The sequence below is a fragment of the Condylostylus longicornis genome, unplaced genomic scaffold (assembly GCF_029603195.1).
Source record: "Condylostylus longicornis isolate FDR11 unplaced genomic scaffold, ASM2960319v2 ptg000148l, whole genome shotgun sequence".
Classification (NCBI taxonomy): domain Eukaryota; kingdom Metazoa; phylum Arthropoda; class Insecta; order Diptera; family Dolichopodidae; genus Condylostylus; species Condylostylus longicornis.
The window spans coordinates 1,974,521-1,996,025 of NW_026578116.1; the positions used below are offsets into that span (position 1 = coordinate 1,974,521).

Here is a 21,505-nt window from a genome sequence, read left to right on the forward strand (position 1 = left end):
TACCATACAACCAATCATACAAATGCGTCAACAGAATGTTTGAAAGATTGGTAACACTTTTATTTACTAAACCCCAGCTTGTTTTTTTTTTATATATTCCGTCAATCATCAGTCCAAAAATTTATTCACATACATTTGTAGTTTTAGTGCAAACACAAAAAAAAAAACTAGTAAATATTTAAAATTAAAGAATATATGTAGCAGGGCTAGATACAAAAAATATAATATAAAAAAAAAACATCTTCTTTTTGTTTCACCACTATGATGTTTTTTTAAAAACCACTTATAAAAATACTATCCCTTTTTTTATGAGTTCTTTCTTCAATACAATTTTTTTGTTACTTGATTTTTTCTTTAGCTTTTTATTATTGTGCCATGAATTTTAACGAAACATTTATCATCCTGAATGTATGCCCAAAAAACAAGAACAAAAACAAAAAATAAAATGCAAAAAAGAAAAAAATGAGAAGGAGAAAATCAAAAGCAACATGTCGTATAGTCGAAAAGGTTAAATATGACTTCAATTGGGATTTAAAACTACAAAAACAATAACAAAAAAAAATTAAAAAGAGAAAAAAATTAAAAATAAAGAACAACAAACACAACAATGAAAGTAACATCAATAAAAAAAAAAATAAACAAAAAATTTTATTTTTATTTTATCATTTTTTTGTGTTTCTGCTCATGTATACTCTTTCTTCTCTTTATTAAGGAGAAAACTACAATATGGCAACAATAGCATTAAAAACAACCCGGAAATGTGAAATGAAAAAAAAAAACACTAACAAATCAACAGCCGACAACAGGATCTGTACATTTTTCTTCTGACATTTTTAATACACATAGATGGATGCCTGACATCACAAGTGAAAATTAAAGAAGGGAAGAATGATTTGTTTTCATTCATTTTGTTTATTTTTCATTTTGTGGTTCACATTTTGCTGTCATCGTTTTTTGAATGTTGTTATTATTTTATTTGAATTTTATTTCATTCTTGATTTTTTTGTTTTTTTTGTTTGAAATCAAAATGATAAGAGGGATATGATTGCGACAATATCTAAAATATAATATAAAAAGTAAAAAGAGAAGGGAACAAAAATGGGAAAATTTAATGAACAAAAAATTAGTTAAAAAGAAAGCAACAATTTTTGTGACATTTCACTAAACTCAAACCTTTTCTCTTCTCTTTCTCACCATTCTTATGTTGCAAGAGTTTTTATTTATGAGAGAGAGTTTTATTGTTTTGTCTTTTGCTGTTATGCATGTTTAACAGTCAATCAAAATAAAATTTCCATACGTCTAACATGTCTTTTGTTATTTTTTCCTTTTTTTTTTTGGAATTAAGTCTACGTTGAGGAAATTTTTTTCTTAAGGAATTTGAAATTATTTTTGCTTAAATAAAATTTTTTTTTTGTCGCTTTTGGAAAAATTTATATGCGAAGAGTTGTAATTAAGAATATGTTTGGATGACAATTAATGTCATTTAATGAATCATTCAATTATTTATTGTATTGTATTATTATAGCGATTGATAATAATATTTGTAACATAGTCGGTTAAATAGACTCAAAATAGGGCTATTACAATATTTAAATAAGAAAACTTTAAATTAAAATTTAATTTAAGGAAAATTTGCCACCTCTTGATCTGGCCAAATAATTTTATGATAAAGAGAAAATGTTATTACTATCTTAAAAACCTGTCTATGTCAAACCTATGCAATGCTTATATTACTAAGCATTGATAATTGACTTTCTATTTAAAAATTTAGGGATGAAATAGAATTTATTTTTGGATACAGTCTTTGAAATTTTTCTGGTTACGATAGTAAATTTTTAAATTAGTTAACTTAAGCTTAATAATTTTCAGTTAGGTAGTTTTCCCTAACTGCCACAGAGTAATTGCTGGTATACATAACTGAGTCTCATTTTATCCATTTCTTTTCCGTTCTGAGTAAAGGTTATTAAAAAATAAAATATTGGTACTAAATGAGATGTTGAAAAGTCAGTGAAATTAGAAAATTGCGACGATTTGTAGGAGTTCCATGAAATGTTCATATAAAGGCGATGTAAGTCGAATATGGAAATGTCGGGCTTTCAACATAAAATTTGATTCAATTGCTTTATTTATAAACCCGTTAAATTAATTTTACCCAAAAAAATTTTAACTTGTACAATTATTTTTATCATTGACTGTACAAAATGTCCCTATTCCTAACTTTTAACAGCTATGTATGTGTTTTTCTTCTATTTTAGAAGGAAAATCTTAAAATGACGTAGTTAAAATAAAAAAAAAAACTAAATTTGATTTCTTGATGTTTAACAATTTTGGAGAAAGAAGAAATTTTTTTCTTTGTTTCATATTCTTGTTGTTGTTGAGGCAAGAAGTTTCTTAAATTTCTTCAATTACTATTGCAGTATAAATTGTATAACTATATGAATGTGTGTATGTGTTTCTTCTATCATAAAAGTTAAAAGTGATGAGTTTTGTTTTAAGTTTTTAATAAGACAAAAAGAAAATTTTTTTATTTTTGATTTGATTTTTACATCATATTGTTTTGTTGTTGTATTTTTTTTGTTTTTGATATGACAAAAGAATGAAATTCAGGAAATTTTACAGTTTTATGCATTTTTCCCTTGTTCCTAGTTGGAAATTTCATTCTCAATAATGCAATTTTTTTGTTTTTTATATTTTTGATTTTTATTTTTCTTTTTAAATATGCAATTATATAATATTCCTGTTTTGTGTAGTTATTATTGTTGGTGTTCATAAAAAAGTTAAAAGACAAGTTTTTTTTTTGTTTTTCTAGTTTAGTTTGTTTTTTGTCAAATTTATTTCGTCAAAAATTCAAAAATTGAGAACGGAAATGTAAAAACAATCATGGAGTGAAGACAAAAATTTAAAAGGATTTTTTTTCTTTTTTTTTGAATTAAATTTTTTTTACTATTTATAAAGAGAAATTATAAAGTTCTGATAAGTAAACTAAAATTTAATATTTTCAAAAGATTTATGTTTTAATTGAAGTGAAATTTTAAAATTAAATTAACAAAAAAAAGGAAAAATAAAAGAAATTGGAATTACTTAGAAAACAGTTTTAGTGCAAATAAAGGAAATTGTATAATTTCAATTCGTAACTGATGTAAGGACAAATTATGGGTAACACAATTTTCCCGACGGCTATTACTTTTTTCGAATTTTAATTTAATATTATTTGTAAGGAAACACTAAAATGATTAATACTGCAAGAGTAATATAAAATTTAATAGAATCAAAGTGCTCCTATAGTTATGCAATGACAAATTACGGAAACTCTTAGGAAAATAATTACTTATAGTAATTAAAAACTGAAAAATGTTCAGAAATCTAAAATTCAATTTTTACATTTCATTCATTGCATACAATAAATTTGTTTTCTTACCGGCTATATTGGACCGCAAATTTTCAGGTTATGCGGCAGTATAGAGCTGTCTTGAGATATTGAATGAATGGGCTAGATGAAACCAAGACACTTTGTGCTGAGTTCTATGCCATGTGGAATTGAAAAGAAATGAGGCAGCAGATTCGGTGGCTAGGAGGGGGGAAAGCAAACCTCTCCTTGGGATGAAGCCCCTTCGGATTACATACTATTCATTGGGAACTAAGAAAGGAATCAGAGAGAAGACAGTCGGAGCGCTGGAAAAGTCTTCTGGGGCTGCGGTAGGGCAAGAGGCTTCTTAAAGGGACGGGCAAGATTCAGGTAAAATATTATAGGGTTTTGCATCTTGATCAGGTGTTGCAATAGATCTTTATACGTGGTCGCAGTGAACTGTTTTCTCGGTTTTATAAATCAACAATTTGTAATCTATTGGTCATTTTAACTTAATCAATTAAGAAAAACAAAAAAAACTATAAAATAAATAAAATAAAATTGTTTTCGTACCTTTGTTATAGTGCAACTTTTAGAATAAAGTCTTACAATATTTGCATAGTATTTTTATTTAAATAACAGAGAACACATGACTCTTTCAATTCGCAATTTGATTGTATGCTTCTGTATTAGCTATTGAAAAGTATTTTAGGCATATTTTGAACAAAAATTATTAATCTACGTAAAATAGTAAAACGCTTCAAAGAAAATTTGTAAACAAGATTCGCCCTTAGCACGAACACAAAAGAAAAATTTCCTTCAACATATCAAATTCCCAGAAATATCTACCATATTCTGAGCTTTAAAATACTTACTTCTATTTTCGTTTACAAATAATTTGAAATGTCATTCGAAATTTCGAAAGATCATACTCAAAAATTTTATAAAAAAAACACATAAACCGATAAATCTTAAAAATAAAACTTTGGAAAAAAATAAGATTTATTTTGAAAAGGTCTTTAAAAAAAATAAACAACTTTTTATACTCTTGGGGAGGAAATCACACCTTTTATATACAAAAAAAAAAAACAAGAAAAACTTTCTTCTTAAAATAAAATAGAAATTTATAAAAAGAAAAATTTTCTTCATTTTCTTATTGTTTTTTTATTGTTTTAATCTTTTTATATAAATATTGCAGTGCTATTATATCTAGATTTTGTATATTATTTTTTTAGATCATTGGAGTTGTATGTGTTCTTTAAAATTATTATAAAATCCTGTTGTGGTTGAGTTTTTATATCGTAAGTTTTAAGTGAACTTTTGTTGAACTTTTAAAAATGACCATTTTGCATATTATTGTGAATTTTATTTTTAAAGAAAAATTTGTTTATAATTGATATTTGAGGAGGGGGGCGTTTGGTACATGCATTCATATTTTATATGCAAATAAAATTATTTTTAAAATTATGAATCAAATTTTCTGTACGTATTACTATTATTTAATTTTAATATCATGGAGTTGTATTGTGTATGAGAAAATAGAAATATTTTAAATTATTGTTCATTTTTTAAAGAATTTTTTAAACCATTATTTTGCGAGATTTATTGGTTAATGTAAGAGATAAAATTAGAAGTAAATGACCGTGTCAACTCTATTTTTAAAAGGTAAGGCAAATTTAGTATACCATACGGGTATAAAAATTCGAATAATAACTACATATTTTGAATAAATCACACATAATATTTTCAATATTATTGGCACATAAATTTTAATAAGGGCTAGGACATATTTTTTGTATACAGGTTATTGTTTGCGGCACATTTGGTTTTATAGTCAAATAATATTATCAGTCTTATGATTTTGTTTTATGACTGTTAATTGCTTAATATCTAATAAGCCTTAATAATTTCATTGACGAATAATATTTCAAAAGCCTTTCAAAAGTCATAGCTATATATGTGTAAAGAATTTAGTAGTAAAAAATTATGAGTAATACATAACAACCCATTATTTTATTTTAACCCATTATAAGGTTAAAGAATTTTCATAATAGCTATTTCAAAAGAAAAACCCTGAAATACCCTGGAAGTAATATACTTTCGGTTTCTAATGCAAAACATCTTTATAGTACATAGAATAATTATTATTTCTGTATAATTATATTTTCTCTTTATGCTAATTATTATATTCTCTTTTTCATTCCCCTCTTTATAGAGAACAGATAATTTTTCATTTGAAATTCTCATCTTTGAATAATTCTTAGATATGCTTTTAGTAATAATTTTTCATATTAAAATATTTAACAAGAAAATTAAAATAAGAAAAAAAATTAAAAAACAAAATTATATTGAAAGAATTATGTAAAAATTTTTTATCAAAAATTAAAATATAAAAGTGAAGGATGTTTTATACATAATATCTATATAATGAGATAAATGTAAAAAAGGAAGGGAAGGATTGACAAAATTTAAAAGAAAAAACAAAAATTGAAAACAAAAATTAAGTGAAGCAAGTTGAAGAGAAAACGTAAACTGATAAGATTACTGAAAGTTAACAAGAATTTTACATTCATTTTTGTAATGTACATATTTTTATCGACAGCATTGTATACAATAAGGGAGGTTATATGATGGCACCAAATTACGAATGTCGAGTTTTCGATGAGAACGCACTTCCCCGTGATACGGAAGCGCAAATTAACTTTCTTTAGAGTGATGTTGATTTGTCGGTCTGTCTGTCCGTCTGTATATCAGTGTGTCTGTCGTATTTTGACTATATCACGGATTTTTCAACTTTTAGGATATATTAGACTTCGGGAACTGGACCTTTGTGCGAGCCGTATTTTGGTATTTTTGCGTATACCAAGATAATTTTGATATCAAGATAAAGCAATTTCATTGAAATTTAATATTTAAATTCGGGGTGCTAAAACAATGCACATATAAATTTTTTGGAAAGATTAGGGTTCGGAAACTGATCTGAGGGCCGATTTTAAATTATTTGCCATATCTACGGAACGAATTGATGGAATTTTCTAAAATTTAATATTTAAGGCCTCTTTGTTAGACATTTTCATAAGCTTCTGTAACACTTTCGCTTAAATAAACAATACAAACTGCGGTCGATTATGTGCTGATCACATCAAATTTTTTTTAATTGATATGTATGTACTATGTAAATATATTTTTGAGAAAAATTTCTATTTAAAAATTTATCTCCATAATTTAATATCTACATTGATACACACATAAATAATGATAATTTAAAAGGATCTCTTCGTATATACAGGACTGGCACAAATCGTTTTCTGAAAATTCTTTATCTTTTTATTTAAAAGTTTTGACTTCTTGGTTCTATTTGCACAAAATTTTATAAAGGTCGTTCATGTTTTTTTTTTTTTTTTTTCTTTGTTTGATGCTCTTCCGCTTTTATTCTATTTTTGTTTTTCTTGCATTTTGAAATTCCTTATACATAGAGAAATGGAAAAAAAAAATTAAGAAAAAAAAGAAGAATTTTTCATTTTAACAATGAAAAAAATTTTATTTCTGTTTAATTTTCTTTTCTTATCCTGTTCATTTTTCTTCGTTTCTTAAAATTTTTAAGAATAAATTCAGGTCAAACAGTCGGGATTGTCATCTATTATACTTCTAAAGTAATGAGCGAAAATCCTTTTCTATTCCACACAAAATTAATAAATTGGCATTAATATGCTAAAACTATATCATTGCATACTTTTAGGGTACACAACAAAAACTAATAGAATTGTCAAAAGAATTATCGAATTTGATGCTTTATTAGGTGTGTTAGGAAATTAGTAAATAAATTTTTAATAGTAACATATTTATAGTTAGTTTTCTGCTTTTGTTAAAATCTCGCGAAGTTTATAGTTTCGAAAAATGCAAATCCAAAAATTGAAATTATTCAATAATTTTATGATTCTGAGCAGCAAAAACTGTTAGAAAAATTGCATATAAAATTTAAACTCTTTATCTTGAAAGGTGTGAAAAAATTTTTAAAACACAAACAGCAGGATACTGACTGACAGCAGGACAGAAATAATTTTTTTTAAATTTTGTTAGAAATATTCTAAAAAAATGTTTTTCTTTTTTGCAATGAATACCATTTTTGTTTTTCCTTTTTTTTTAGAATCATTGGAATGTTAATCAGAGATGTAAATAAAAATATTAGGATTCTTGAATTGAATTGGTCTTTATAAAAAATAAATTTCAGGGGCATTTTTTTTATAAAGATGCATTTAAGAAAAAAATAATTTTTTCTTCTCTTTAAATTATTTTAATGTTACAGTTAAACTAATTATTGTAGAGAATTAAACGTTGTTTTTGAATTAAAAATATCAAGAATAAAGAAATGGAAGAGGAAGAGGTTTGCAAAGGAGAATAACCAGAAATTTGTTTGGAATAAGTTTTTCATAGTCAATTGCAAAATAATTAATTAATTACTATTTTTATATTACTAATAATCAATACAAAATGTATGTTTTTATCTTCATTATTAATTCTTAGAACAACTAATAGAAATTGATTCATATAATTGCAGAACAGATGGATGAGATGAGTGAATGCAGAAAAATTAAAAAAAAATTTTTCCTCGAACTGGATTCGAATCAGTACCCTAACGCTTTCTAGGAGAACGCTCTACCAATTGAGTTATGTAAATAGATTAAAATATTCGAAAGTTGCAAACGCTGTTGCTATACACTCCTTTGCGTTTTTATCAAAACTTTAAATGAAAAACTCCGGACAATCTTCTGCATATGTTAATACACATATCAATTATATAATAACACAGGTTGTGGGTATTATTAACTATGAACAAAGATAAGCCACAAGTTTGTTTTTATAACAAAAAACAAATATTAAAAGGAAATTAAAAATTTTCTTTTAGGTATTCTTTGTTTATACTTCTTTGTCTATACTCAACGGAAATCTCCACAAATCTCTGTAAATATTTCTTTTATAAAAAGTTGTTTTGTTTCTTTTGGTTTCTATAAAGTAGAAAGAATGGATTAACTAGTTAATAGTTTTGGTTCTAAAAAAAAATTATAATTGAATTTGGAATTCTCATAAATCTTATTTCGATTACTTAAAAATCCATATTTTTCATATTAAATTATTTTTGTGGTCTAGTCAAGGATATTTAAACATATAAGAATTTCTTTGGTTAATAAATCTTTTCAAAAAGGATATTAATTAAAAGTTTATTAAATTTATAAAATTTCAACAATTTTCAGTTTAATTTGATTTGAAAATATATTTTAGGAATAATCATAGGAAATTTATTTTTAGAAAATATTCTTTATAAAAATAAAAATAGCTCCAACAGAATAATAATGTATAGCTATAAATTAAAAATATTTAGGAAAATATTTTCTAAAAAAAATTTTTGAAATTTTTCTACAAAATTAGTGTTACAAAGATTGAAAAGAAGAATAGACTAAAAATTATCATTTGCAAATCATCAAATGCAAGCATTCAAATGAAAATTATTAATGGATATTTTCTCTTTCTTACAAAATTTGTAACAACTCGTTGAAAATAATAGAAAAATGTAAGGAAAAATTTTATAAAGAAATTTTTCAAATAAGTGCTGAGTATATAAAACAAATGTTTCAGTGGAATATGAGTGCTCGAAATACCATTAAATTGTAAATATAGTAAGACTAGAACAGGGTGAATATCATTGCTATGGTTGAATTCTCTGGTAATATTTCAGTTTGGCTTTTTGTAAAGAACTTTGTCTTTTAATTAAAAGCAGTAATAAGAGGAAGTTTAGCATACAATAAATCAAAATAGTTAAGCTTTTAGCACTGTAGATAAGTGAAGTCAGGGAATTTTCAATAGTTGCGTTACGTTTATGAATTCAGAAATCAGGGCCTCTTAAAATTGATTCGAACTTATAAGTAGCAGGTTAGACGCGATAAGACATTACATGCGTCACTACTTAAAAGAGAGTCATAGCTTTAGAATGTAAATCGGTAAAAGACAAAAAAAAAATGTTGCTTGCCAATACTGTAATCATATTTTTACCACGAACTTAGGGCTATTGTTCATCAGAGTAAAATCAAAAAGTAGATCACGAGTAGTATCAAATATTCTTTAAAAATTTTCCTAATAAACACCTTATACCGATATAATATTAATGCATATGTATGTACATTATGTACGTATGTGTATAATAATATTTATTATTATTATTGTTATAAATTTCCTTAGTTAATAGAATTAAACAATCAAGTAATCATATGCGTAGTTAACTTACAAAAATAGGTACATTATATTTTATTTGTTATACAACCAACTTGCAAACTCATATAACACTTATATTATATATGTGTAAACATATATATATATATAAAGGGTGAATATATAAGTATACTATAAAATATGCTTACACATATTTTAATGTATAATTGTATATATAATGTATTATAAAAATTTTATGAACTGATATACTCGTATTGTACTTGTATACAAACTTTAGAAAAAATAAAAAAAAAAAATAATATTTGGGACAAGTAATTTTTAAAAGTTTGGAAGGAGTTGGTAAAAAAAAAACAAAAATTCTTATCAAAATCATTGTACTCTTACATTATATTATGCATAAAATGTTGGTATTATAGATTTATATAAAATAAAAAAAAAATATGTATACAAGTATAACACTTATGCTATTAAATATTATTATATACAAAATGAGAATACAAAATATTTTTTTGTTTTTGTTATTCTACATTTTTTCTCTGATTTTCTTACTTTTATTCTATAAATACTTTTGTGTTCTCTGTATTATTAAAAAATATGTTTTTTTTTTTTTTTTTGAAAACAAAAGAGAGAACAATAAACAACATAACTGTATATGGAAAGGATTATGTGGTGTAGACTCAATTATGATGTCCTTTTTGTGTTTTCTTGTTTTTTTTGTTTGTATTAAATAAAATATTATTATTGTAATAGGGATGGGTGTTCTAAGCTACATATATGGTATACCCTAAATATAAAGAAAAATATGTTAAAAGAGTATGTCATTATGTATAACAATATACTAATAATACTTACATACATAAATGTATTTAGGTACTTGAAATGAAAACATGTGAGATCTAATCATTTGTATAACAAAATTTTATAAAGAGGATTCGAGAGAGAGACAAACATAATTCCCATTATTATCGGACTTAATTTTTATGCACATTAAATGTACTGTACGCACAGTCACTTTTAAAAATAAATGAAAATTTCTTACAAAAAAAAAAAAATTTTTTTTTTTTTATGTTTTTGTAATTTTTCTTGTTTTTTTATTAAATTTTATATTTTTTTATTTTATTTATTTTTTTTTCTTTTTTGGAAGATAGAATCAAAGTTGCTTTTATAACTCGCTTGAGATTTGAAGCACATTATCATAAATTTTTGGTTTTCATATTGTATCAAGATTAAAAGCATAAAATCAAAAGAACAAAAAACAAAAAATTGTAAAATGAAAATCACCGAAAAAATAAAGTACTTTCGGTGCTTTTTTTTTTTTTGTTTTTGTTCTTGGAAAAAGTTTTACAGGGCATTACAGAGCATTTAATTTTTTGTTTTTTGTTCTTGGTATATTTTTACTTTTGCTTGTAATTTTTGATATAGATTGTAAGAAGATGGTCTTTAGACCAAAAATTGAGTAAATTGAATTTCATTGATATTTTAAAAAAATAAAATTTTTTTTTTTTTGCAAATAAAAAGGACACTTTGTAATTTTGATTGAAATAAAAATATTTTGCATTGTAATATTGTTTTTAGACTTTTACATTTATAATTTTTTCCATAAATTTTTTTTTTGTAGCTGAAACAAAAACTGGTAAAATTAACAAAATTCGATTGATTATCAGAAGTAGGTCATAGAATATTTTGAATTTCGCATATTCTACAGCATTGTATGATTTGATTTCACAATTTCAAGAGGGCGTTCTAATTCGAATAGAAAATCTGTTAAAATGTAAAATCTAAAGAAATTAAATAAATTAATAGAAATTTAAATTTTATTAAATAGATTTTGCATCAGAGTTTTTTTTTACCAAAAATTAACTTTGAAATCTTTAAAGTAGATATTCTCAAAATAACATAATTTAATTTATGTTACAGTTTTATTTGCAACAATATTATGTAATTTATAAATAAAATATACTTTACATATCGCACTTGTCCTGAATTTAAGAAAATCTTAGCATAAAATTTTTAGGAAAGTTTTGAGTTTTTGAACAATCAACCTTATTCTGCTTATACTTTTTTTTTGTATTCTAGACTAGACGAGAAACGTGATGAGACAGAAGAAGCGAGACTCAAAATTTTTCGATTTTAAAAAGTTAGAAAATTCTTTTAAAATAAAGTGGTGACTGAAAACAGTAAAAATAGCAAATAGTAAATTAGAGAGAGAAAAATGTCTTCGAGCTTTTTTTGATTAAAAGCAAAAGTAGAAGTGATGAAGAAAATTAATACTAGAAAGACTGAAATTTTGTATTGACCTATGTTGCCCAAAAGCAGTCAAAATGACTACATTATTTAAGAACAATTAATGTATAAAAAATTTTGTTCAAAATTCATTTTTAATATTTTTCATATTATTTACAATTAAATACCAAGTTATTAGTAAATATTTAGAAGGCAATTGAAAAAATAAACAATTTGTTAGGACTGCATAAGTATCACTGTATAAAGATACGAAAAACAATTTATTGAGCCACTGCAAGTTATCTAGTTAGATCACGTTCAAATCGACAATATATCATATATTTGCATGCCATTATATAATGGTCATCGAAATAAATATTATTTCAATACAAAACCGAAATGGTCACACAAGAAATTTACTCAGTTCAATATATTTTGTACAAGATTAAATAAAATTACTCAATATTGCTATTAAAATATTTCATTATATCTATATCTTCTCTATTTTCTTTAAATTTTATTTCTAAGCAACTTTTTTATTCTTTTTATTTTGGCAACAAAATAAACGTGACTAAATGCGGCAAAAAAAATGTGACAATTTTTAAATATGCACCTAGCAAAATAACATTACAAGTATGAACATTTTTTTGTGAAAAATAATGAGACGGGCGTCTAGTAGAATAAAGCTGAATATTATTCCATTTTAATACTCGTTCTTATAACTTAATGTTATTTATTCTCAATAACATTATTGCAATATAAAATAGCTCTAAAATAATTTTAAGGTTATTTAAATTTATTAAAACTAAATAAAATTTTTCTGCTTTAAATTCATTGAATGCAACCCTACCCCATCCGATTTAATTTTGAAATAACTTCTAAATTACTTTTTGTATGAATATAGGTAAAAGGTTCAATATCTAAAAATCAAAAAAAAAAAAATAAGAATAATCGCCTCACTAATTTTATAATAAATTTCCAGTCAACATAAAAATCCAAAATTCCTTTCTAACACTTTAAAATAATTTATATGTCTCGGGTTTTTTTTGGGATAAAAATATAAGCAAAACAAATTAATTATGCAGTCCCCTAAATTTATGCAATATTTTTTTTTTCTTCAAAAAATTTCGGTTCACGTAACTTAATTTCGAATAAAATGATGTCAAATTTTTTTTTAAACTAATAAATAAGTTGAACTCAATATTGCCAACCTAATAAATGTCCTATATTTCTAAAAGATTAGACAAAGGTCAAAAGAAAAGAAAAATTTTAATATTTTTCAGATTCATTCAATACCAATATGAACTTTATAATATTATATTGATTCTCTTTGACACAAACTATATGTATATAAGTATGAGTGTAAATTATGTTATTGAAAAATTAAAAAAAAAAAAAAAATTTTTTTTTCGAAACTTAACAGACTCTCTTTTATTTTTGATAATAATAAAATTTTTAATTCATTATTCATTTATTCATTATGCAAATATTCTTTTTTATCAAAAAAAAAAAAAAATTTATATATCTACCCTCTCAATAAAATTTCCACTTTAAGTATATTATTTTTTTAACTTATAAAAAATTCATCAACTTTTCTTTAATTGTGTGTCCTCAAAGCACTTATTGTTAACGTTCAATTTCATTTTGTTTTTTTTTTTTTTTTGTTTTGTTTCGTTATCATATCAATAAAGATGATGGAACGCTTTATATTATAAAAAGAACAAAAAAAAATGGAAAAATAAACAAATAAAAAATGAAGTAATAGCATTAAAGACGTCATAAAAGGTCAGAATTTATGGCCAATATCAAATTTTTTATTACTTAACTTATATGAATAAATAAAGATTTTTGTATATGTGTATGTGTGAATATATGCGTATAATATTGTGCATTTAAAGACTCACAACACATTTTTATACGAGTATATACATATGTACATTGAATGAAAAACTTTACAATATATTTCATTTTCGGATGGTGTCGCATTTATGTCTCTGAAATTGGCCCCAATTCTATATACTATTTTTTTCTTTTTTTCTTTGATTCTCGTTTATTTGTTATTGTTAAAAAGAAAAGGGACACCAATTTTTCTAGTTTAATGTCTAATATATCTTATACTAGTCAATCAAACGTTTCACTTGACTAGTCAACAATAGCATTAGTCAGCTGGAATATTTTCGATTTTTTTTGTTTTTTTTTTTTCGTTTTTGCAAATAAAAAATTGTGATTCGTATTTTAAAAATACAAAAACAAAATAAAGTTTTTCTTGGATTTTTTCAATAAAATAAAGTTGGGTCAAACCAATGGTTTGTATTGTAGCACTTTTCCCTTCAACAAGTGAAAATTCTGCTTTTAAATACAGTCTATGTATACCTATCACACTATAAAAATTATTTTCATTCATATACAAAACTATTACTAGGATTGCATATATTTAGGATGACGCATAGATGCAGTCTTTGAAATAAAGCAAAAATTAACATAAAAAGGGGTTAACATAATGCTCGATTTTAAGGGTTAATTGTGTGAGTTAAGAAAAATAATTATATTTTTTAGTGTCACGGAATTTACCGTTAGCTTTTTGCGTTTATAAAAATTTGGAAAAGCTTGCGGTTTCGGAAATATAGGGTGTCAAAAATTCAAATTTTACGATTTTCAATAGGTGATAACTTGAGAGGGGGTGGAGATGGAAAAAAATTTTCTTCTAACGAAATGAACTATTTGTTAATGTCGAAAAGCTCCTAAAATTTCAAAGTTCTAGAATATAGGATCTAGAAGAAAAACGACATCAAAAATTTGGAAAAAAAGGACTTTAGATAACGGTAAATTTCAACGGCCATTTTGTTTTTCTAAAGTTTAACTATAGTATACCGCGCTAGGGGAAGCAAGTCGCTGCCTTTCTGCGTTTACAAAATTTCAAAAATACTTATGGTTTCATTGCAACAAATATTTAAAAAAGGCCATTTTTAGGGTTTTGGGGGGGTATAGCTTCTAGAGGGGGGGAGATAGGTAAAAATTTTGTTCTACGGAAATAAGTTTCTAGTAAAGGTCTATGTACGTACAAAATTTCAGCTTTCTATCTTCAAGGGTGTAGAAGTTTTGTAAACAGACACACGGACAGACGGACGGACGGACGGACGGACGGACGGACGGACGGACGGACGGACAGAGTGAAACTAATAAGCACTTTTTTCAAAAAATTTTTTGGAAAAGTGCTAAAAAAGAAAAGAGAAAAGAAAAGTAGAAAATCGGAAAAAAAAAATTTTATTTTTTTTCACCGAATTTATTTAGTTTCGAATTTTATGTATTTGTGAAATTGGGCCAATATTTTCTCTAAAGTATTTTGATATTTTCGATTGAAATAAAAAATTTATTGTTGAAAATTGTTGAAAAAAGAAGAAAAAAGTAAACAGAAATTGAGAAATTTATAAGAGAGAAATTTTATATTTTTTTTTTGTTTATGGTGCTTTCGGCTTTTTAAAAAACAATCGAAATCAATTGAATGTCTAGACATGCGATTTCTTTTTTTAGACATACAAAATACACACGATTATGTGGGTGCTTTTTCACTTTTTCTAAATTACATATAAGAAACAACAAAAACAATAACAATACTAACAAAAAATAACCTATTCGATAATACAGAAGAAAAGATGGAAAGATAAAAAGAGCAAATAAAAAGTTTTTTCCTATACAAAACTTAAATAGAAAGAAAAGAAGAATTAAAAAAAACAATCAGAAAAAATTCAAAAGAAAATTTAAAACTTTTTTTTTCTAAAATTTTAAATGTCTAAATTTTCACAAATAAACCAAAAATTGGCTTATAGCGAAATTGTTAAATGACATAGAAAATAAATTTTTTTTGTTTGTATTTGTTTTCGTCAAAGTCATCTTATTTCCCATTAAGTTTCGATGTCAATTCAATGACGTTTATTTGCATTTATACAACATTTGTGCAAATAAAAGTTTTTTTTTAGGTTTTAATTGTTAAGTGATTGATGAGTTGTTAGTGTTGCTTTTATTTTATTGATTAAACTGCAATTTGTAATTTTGAACACTTATTCGATTTTGTTTCTGAAATAAAATATGAAATTATGTTAGAAGATTATTTTTGTTTTTCAAAGAATTCGAATATTTTTTAAGGCCAATAGAGATATAATTTTATTTCCTAGTCTTCCTTCAGGTTTAGATACAGAATTCTCAATTTTTTTTTTGTTATACGTAGAAATAATTTTAAAATTTGAATTCTCATTAGTATTACTATTTAATAATAATTGACTCAATAATATTCTAAAATTAAATCATATATAGGAAAATTATAAGGGATCAACAGAGTTTTTTAAGCGACCTCACTGCGTACAATAAGACAAGCTTCGAGAAGGCACCAAATTTCGAAAGTAGATTTTTTGGTGGAACGCACTTCTCTCTAGTAGGCAATCGTAAATAAGGCATTTTTAGAGAGATATTTGTCTGTCGGTTTGTCTGCCTGTGTGTGTACGTATTGACCTTTTTATGCGGGACTATTTTAGATTTTTGCGCATACAAAGAGATATTAATCAATTAATTTCCTTGAAATCTAATATTTAAAATCGGAATATTAAAACAATAAACCATAAAAGATCATTTTTGGAAAGATCAGGGCTCGGAAGCCGAACTTAGGGCCTATTTTACCACATATTTTTTCCGATTTTTTCCGATTTTCTACTTTTCTTACCACATCTATGGAACAAACTAATGAAATTTTTTGAAGTTTGATATTTGAATTCTGTTTATTAACGAAGCTTATTGGTAAATTTCAGGAAATCCGAATGGTAAAAATCGAAACTCTATACTAAGGGCAATAAATTTACATTTTTCTTGATATTGCTGTGGGTTATTTGATGACTCCATCAGATTTTTTTGAAATTCTACATCCAATAGAATTTTTTTCTTAACATTGAAATTTCTATTTTTCAAAAAATACATGATACTATTGTATGAAGTTCAGAAACAACTTAATCAATGACAATTTAAATTGAATGTTATCCACTAAAATAAATTAATGGAAAACAAAAATTAAATTAAATGAGCAAACTAGCAAAATAACCTTTTCCCTTAGGTTATATAACAACATTATTATATCTTAACATGCTTATATACATATATGAAATCAATATTTTTCACATTATTCTATTTAAAAATCCCACATTTAGCTATTATATAAAATAATTTAGAGTTTAAAAAAAAAGCTTGTGAAACAAAAATATTTTATCAGTTTATTTTGTGGTAAATAAATAATTTATTTCTTTTTAATATTTTTATTATATTTCAATTATTTGCTAATAAGTACCTGTATTAGAAAACTATACAAAATAAAAAAAAAAATATATTTCAAAATACCTGGTAAAATAACTAAAATAAATTATTGTACACGTAGACCAATAATTAGCCTAATTAAATCAACTTTAATTATTTCATAATTAATTTGAATGTGGTAAAACAATGCACATACCTCTTGTACAAGCATAATATTTTAAATGAAGCGAAAAAAAGATTTTTTTTCATTTATAAAATTACTAAAATATTGTTAAGAGTTCGAATTTGTTTGTAAACACTTGTAATTAGAAATAAAAACAAAAACAAAATTTTTTTTTTTGTTTATTTTACGCCACCAATATTACAATATCGACAAAATGCATATGCATATTATAAAGAATTAGATTAACCCTAGAGTGATCAATAAATATTTAATTATATTTTAATTGCCATAAACTAAAATTTTTGTAAATAATTGATTTCTTTCTGCATTTCGTGTAAAACTACATAAATATATAAATAACGAATAAAATTATCATTGACATCTTCATGCTAGTACTGCAACTCCGTTAGAAAGACTCTGATCTTATACTGGCTTACGGTAATTTATGGATTTGTCCCTTTTCTCTAGAAGCTGGGTAGTGAAAGTTTTTTTTTTGGTGCTGCACCTCTTTTTAGCACTTTTCCAAAAATTTTTTGAAAAAAAGTGCTTATTAGTTTCACTCTGTCCGTCCGTCCGTCCGTCCGTCCGTCCGTCCGTCCGTCCGTCCGTCCGTCCGTCCGTCCGTCCGTCCGTCCGCCCGTCCGTGTGTCTGTTTACAAAACTTTTACACCCTTGAAGATAGAAAGCTGAAATTTTGTACGTACATAGACCTTTACTAGAAACTTATTTCCGTAGAACAAAATTTTCACCTATCTCCCCCCCTCTAGAAGTTATACCCCCCCAAAACACTAAAAATGGCCTTTTTTAACTATTTGTTGCAATGAAACCATAAGCATTTTTTAAATTTTGCAAACGCATAAAAGCAGCGGCTTGCTTCCCCTAGCCCGGTATACTATGGTTAAACTTTAGAAAAACAAAATGGCCGTTCAAATTTACCGTTATCTAAAGTCTTTTTTTTTCCAAATTTTTGATGTCGTTTTTCTTCTAGACCCCAGCTTGTAGCAGCTTGAAATTTTAGGGGCTTTTAGACATTAATAAATAGTTCATTTCATTAGAAGAAAATTTTTTTCCATCTCCACCCCCTCACAAGTTATCGCCTCTTGAAATTTGTAAAATTTGAATTTTTGACACCTTATATTTCCGAAACCGCAAGCTTTTTCAAATAAAAGCTAACGGTAAATTCCATGAAATTAAAAAATATAATTATTTTTCTTATCTCACACAATTAACCTTTAAAATCGAGCATTATGTTAACCCCTTTTTATATTAATTTTTGCTTTATTTCAAAGACTGCATATATGCGTCATCCTAAATATATGCAATCCTAGCAATAGTTTTGTATATGAATGAAAATAATTTTAATAGTATGATAGGTATACATAGACTGTATTTAAAAGCAGAATTTTCCCTTGTTGAAGGGAAAAGTGCTATAATACAAACCATTGGTTTGACCCAACTTTATTTTTTCCTCCTGTAACTCGTCTTTGAGAACTTCTATAAGTGGTCATGTCACACTCCTCAAACATCCCCTGACGACTGCTCAATCATTCTTAATCCATTTTTCTAATTGGCACGTTAGTGTTCCCAGCTACAACTCGGTACAGTACTACAAGTTACAGTATACATCAATTATATAGGTTATTCAATGCTGATAAATACTAATCTCTACCGTTATAATCTATTTCATTATGACGTATTGAACTTGTTCTGGACCATATTACACAATATGCGTACATACATTTAAAATTTTAGTTTTTTCAACAGAACCGACACTGTTTTTTAATTCTTAATATTTTAAGGGGTATTTTATTACCATAAAATTAAAAACAATTACTAGATACTAAAAAATTCTAATTAAAATTTTATTTAAAAACATTTCTTAATTTTTTTCATTTTAATTATTAAATAAAATATGTAAAAAAATTTCATTCAAATTAAATTTTTCTATTTTTGTCATCTCACAAAATCTCATGTTTAACATGGAACAATTAATTTTAAGATCTCTTTTAAAAAATTCATAGCTTAGCGGAATAAGATTTTTATTAATATCATTAGATTTCGTATAAAATCTACTACAATAAATATTTGTAAAACTAATAGTACAAAAATCTAATACATTCTTATACTAGATTACGAATTGACGATCAATTTTTATTCTCTTGTGTGTTTATCAAAAAAAAATTATTTTTATTAATATTTTTTTTCTTCTCTCAAATAAAATTAATGTAAAACGACTGACTATCAGACAATAAAAAAAAAATAATTACATAATATAATTATCCTTTTTTATATAGAAAATAAAAAGGATATTTGGATATAAAATATAGAACGAATGAAAATTACTTTAGTAATCCCTTTTCAGGAATTTATACTTGCTCAAGTGTAAAACTCTTTTAATTTCTTTCTTACTTTTTTTTTTGTTAATTTTTTTTTCATTTTAAAACAAAAAAAAAAAATTATTTCATTATTTTTATACTGTTTACTTGTAGAATTTTACTTAAAACAAAGAAAATTTTGAAGAGGAAGAAGAGGGCAAAAAACCTAGAGGAGGAAATAAATAGAATAACGACAGAAAAAAAAAGTGAGGGTAAACAACTTCAATTTTATTAATTTTGCACTTTAGTAGAAAGAACGCAAAAAAAAAAACCTTTTCATTCTGTTTATTTTCACTTTATTATTCTTGAAAAACAAAACAAGCAAAAAATTTAGAAGAAGCAAAAAAAAAACAGAAACGAAAAGAAAAACTCAGTCCGTAACCTCTTTTTCAATCAAAAGCGAGAAAAAAAAAATTGAAAATTCCAACCTTTTATTTTTGGTTTTTTCTTCTTCTACACATACTTTGTTTTTTACATTTTATTTTATTTTTTTTTTAATTTTTACACTTGCCCCTTTGTAAAGGTGACGTTTAATTTTAATCGGAGTATTTGTAATTCACTTACTTTTCGTTTTTGGCAAATCTTCTTGTAGTTTCACTTTTCTGCGTTGGATTTTTTTATAATATTTGCCTTTTCTGTGGTTAATGGCCAAGAAAGAGATCAAATTTTAATTATTATATTTTATTAAGGTAATTTTATATGTTAAGTGCTAAGTTGTTGCTGTTTTAAGATTTTTTTATATAAAATTTTGGAAATATTACTTAAGCCTTGACGAAAATAAATTAAAAAATTTATAAAATTAAAACAAAATCAAATTTATCAAAGACATATTTGAAAGGATTGTAAAGGATAAAAGGATGAATCGGGTTTAAGTTGTTCACTAATCAGTTGAAATCTTAACCTGACTGTTATAAGTGGGTATTCCTTTTCAATTTAAGAAATACATTGGTTATAAGAGAATATTGAAAAAATTACCAATTATTATGCAAAAAATTGTTAATTTTCACACAAAAAAATATTAGGTAGGCATTTAATTAATTGCCATTAATCCAAATTTTTTTAAAATTATTTTAAATGTTAACTCTGTTACCCTACAGTTGCATGTTTCAATTATTGTAAATCGCAAAAATATTACAATCAATTTAATTTTAAAATATCAAAACGGCAACATTGTCTCTCTCTCGTTTCCTCTCTCTCCCTCTCTCTCTTTCTCAATTTATCTCTCCCTCTCATTCTTATTCAATTTTCAATCTCATATAAAAAATTCTGAAATTAATAATGTGTTTGTAATGTAAAAATTGTCATTCAGATGAAAGGAGGTCAAAGTGAATTTTACATCAAAAATTGAAAAAAGATAAAGAAAAAAAAAAAAAAACAATTTTCTAACTACAAAAATAATAATAAAAAAATAACAAGCAAAAAAGAGGAGATATGCAATCATAACTTAACAATCAAAATGAAACTTTGAGACTAAACAAATCACACTTTTAATTTAAAAGAAAAATAATGATGAAAAATGAAACCTGAGGACTAGACAATAGGATTAGTAGCTTTGACTCAAAAATAATAATCATAATGATTCATGTATGACGGGAAAAAAAACAATAAGAGATTTAATATCTTAGAGTCAGCATGACTGGTTTTTCGTTATCTTCATTAAGCGAACGAATAGATGTAATATAGAGAACAATAATAATCCAAGAAAAAATGAAAAAAAGAAAGAGATATAGTTTCAATTCTAATGAAAAAAGAAGAGCAATATCAAAGAAGATTTTTGCTTTTCTTATTCTTATTCATTTTTTTTGTTCGTTTTTTGTACAGTTTTATAACAATTTTCATTTTCCCAGATAATCTAGAATAAGTGATGTTACTTATTTT

General features: G+C 24.8%; 1 protein-coding gene across 1 annotated transcript in view; it reads left to right on the forward strand.

Moving 5' to 3' along the window:
- Positions 1-3,312: 3,312 nt before the first annotated feature.
- The window catches only part of LOC129615828 (uncharacterized), a 288,743-nt gene continuing 270,550 nt past the window's right edge, over positions 3,313-21,505 (forward strand). Inside the window, exon 1 of the mRNA XM_055531211.1 lies at positions 3,313-3,333. The gene's annotated coding sequence lies outside the window, so the exon portion shown is untranslated. The remainder of the gene's footprint in view (positions 3,334-21,505) is intronic.